Genomic DNA, 3,301 nt, shown 5'->3' on the forward strand with positions numbered 1-3,301 from the left:
ATTTTTGCAAACCATCCATCTGGGAAGGAACTTGTATCTAGAATATATAAAGAATTCTACCAACTCCATAATAAAAAGATAACCCAATTGACAAATGGGCAAAGAACCTGACTAGGCATTTTTGCAAAGAAGATAAACACGTGGCCAATAAGCCCATGAAAAGAGACTCAATGACAAAAACCATCGAGAACACATAAATCAACCCCGCAGTTAGATCCCAACTCACGCCCACGAGGATGGTTAGAATCAAGAAGTCAGATGATAACAAATGCTGGCAAGGAGGTGGAGAAATAGCAACTCTCCTACGTTATTGGTGGGAATGTAGACAGACCGGTGTAGCCACCGTCGAAAACATTCGGGCAGTTTCTCAAGAAGTTAATGGTCGTGTCACCATACGACTGGCCGATTCCACTCCTAGGTATGTATCCAAGAGAAATAAAACCAGGTCCACGGAAAATCACGGATACATATGTTCACAGCAGCGTTATTCATAATGCTCCCCAAGTGGAAATCCCCATCACACAGATGTCCATGAGCTGATGAACGGATAAACAAAATGTTGCATTCCCATGCAATCAAATATTATTTAGCGATAAAAAGAAGTATCAATACATATCACAACATGGATGAACCTTGAAAACATTATGTTGCTACACGTTATTTGTGTGTGTGTGTGGGGGGGGGGTGTGTGTGTATCATAGAAAGACACAAGAGGCCACCCATTATATGATTCCACATATACGAAATGTCCAGAATTGGCAAATCACAGAGACAGAAAGTGGATTAGTGGCCACCTAGGGTTGAGATGGTGGGGGAGAAATGGAGAGTGAGGGGTAACAGATACATGGTTTCTTGTTGGGGTGATAAAAATGTTCTAAATTGATCTTGGTGATGGCTGCCCCACTCTGTGGCTGCAGATGAATTGTACGCTTTATTTTTTTAACGTAAGTTTATTTATTTTAAGAGAGAGAGAGAGAGAGAGAGAGAGAGAGCACAAGCCAGGGAGGAGCAGAGAGGGAGAGAGAGAGAGAGAGAGAGAGAGAGAGAGAGAGAATCCCAAGCAGGCTCCACGCTGTCAGCGCAGAGCCTGATGGCGGGCTCTATCCCACAAACGGTGAGATTGTAACCTGAGCCAAAACCAAGGGTCAGATGCTTAACTGACCCAACCCCCCAGGTGCCCCTGAATTGTACCCTTTAAATGAGTAAACTATATAGTATGTGAATTATATTTTAGTAAAGGTATGTGTAAAAAGTCATGTGGTAAAGATCCTGGACAATCAAGAGGGTTTAGGAGTCTGGAAAGTTCTAGTTGGCGGTAGGCAGAATAATGACTCCCTGAAGATGTCCAGGCCCTAATGTCTGGAACCTGTGCTCATGTCACCTTACACGGCAAAAGAGACTTTGCGGATGTGCCTAAGGATAAGGGCTCTGAGATGGGAGATGATTCTGGGTTATCCAAGTGTGCCCAATCTAATATATGGGTTCTAAAAAGTAGAGGCCCTTTCCCAGAAGGGTCAGAAACATGAACCCCAAAACGGAGGCGAGATCAAAGCACTCAACCCTCTGTGGCTGGCTTTGAAGACTGAGGAAAGGGGACCATATGCCAGGGACTGTGGTAGCTTCTGGAAGCTGCGAATGGCCCTCAGCGGACAGGCAGCCAGGGAACGGGGATCTCAGTCCTAAACCACAAGGAACTGACTTCCGGAGGCACCCAAATGAGCCAGAAAAGGGCTGCCCTGGAAAGGAACGTAGCCGCCCTGCAACCCTGTGGTTTTAGCCCCGGGAGACCCACGCTGGACCTCTGACCCATAGGACTGTAAGATCATACGTTTGCGTTGCTTTCGTCACTCGATGGTGGTAAGTTGTCACCGCAGCAGTAGAAAAACAAACATATTGTCTGTAGCTACTTCACGCGGACGTCACAAAGCCCGTCTTTAGGAGAGAAAAAGCGCTGAGCTTTCTCATGTCTGGGGGTGAAAAACTCGACTTGTGGCTGCAAATCCACAACACCTGTTCTCCCCACTCCCCTCCCGGTGCAAAGAGCCGAGTGAACGAGCAGAGCTGACTTGGTGAGTCGTTCGGAAAATAGAACCCACCACGTGATTTTCTTTCTAACTCCACAGACCTCTCTCGTGAGTCATTCATCTTTCTGGGCCTCACTTTCCATGTCCGTGAAGTGAAGCGGTCTGAGTTAACCCTGACTCCTGCCCACCCCACAGTTTAGGAAGATTGAAACAAAAACAAACAAAAAAAGAGCTTGGCGAAGAGAGCCCCACGGTGCTCTTTGACAAGTCAGAAGCCACAGACACCGTCTGGGCCGCAACATGCCGGGGGGGTGGGGGGTGGGGGGGGGTGGGGGGGTATTGCTCTTCTCTTCCGGCTTCCTTCGGAGGGTTCTGGGCACACCTGGTCCCTGGTGATGTCGCCTGGAGCGTCTCGTAGCTGCTGGCAGCACAGAAATGAGCAAAGCTTCGGGTTGGCAAACGAGCGGAAGCCAATCACAGGCCCTAATGGACGAGGCTGCAGATTTGTGGGTTTGGCGGGGGCAACGCGCTTACAGCTGGATGAGACCAAAGTGTTTTCCTGATGGAAAGAAGGCAAAGCGATGGTCCAGGTCAGACTAGGAGGTATGGAGTTGGGACGAGCAGCTGTCGGTGGGGAGGACAGTTGTAACATCCTTGGCTCATTTCATCCTAGGTGCGGACCCCGCCCCCCTGACACCTAAGGGGACACGCGAATATTCTTTTTTTTTTTAATTTTTTTTTTCAACGTTTATTTATTTTTGGGACAGAGAGAGACAGAGCATGAACGGGGGAGGGGCAGAGAGAGAGGGAGACACAGAATCGGAAACAGGCTCCAGGCTCCGAGCCGTCAGCCCAGAGCCCGACGCAGGGCTCGAACTCACGGACCGCGAGATCGTGACCTGGCTGAAGTCGGACGCTCAACCGACTGCGCCACCCAGGCACCCCAGGGAAATTTTTTAAAGGTACCTGCAGATCACCCTTATGATGGCTGTACAGGGACTCAGGAAAGGTCCCCTTGGCTCATCTCAGTCTTTGGGCACCTGCCATCTTCCATAATGCCTCCCTCAGCCCCGGTTCGCACAGTTGTGGGAGGGCACGGTACACCTAGGGTTGCAGAACATGGGAAGGGCTCTTGGCCAAGAGTCCTGGCCTCTCCCAGACTGTTTTGCCTGGCCCCTCCCCTAGACCCTCCTGCCCACATCCAGCTGTGGAGGCAGCCCAGTGGGTACCTGGCTCCTCCATGCCCCGGCCCAGGTCCCACCCAGCATACCACCCGA

Source organism: Prionailurus bengalensis, chromosome C1 (assembly GCF_016509475.1).
Source record: "Prionailurus bengalensis isolate Pbe53 chromosome C1, Fcat_Pben_1.1_paternal_pri, whole genome shotgun sequence".
NCBI lineage: Eukaryota > Metazoa > Chordata > Mammalia > Carnivora > Felidae > Prionailurus > Prionailurus bengalensis.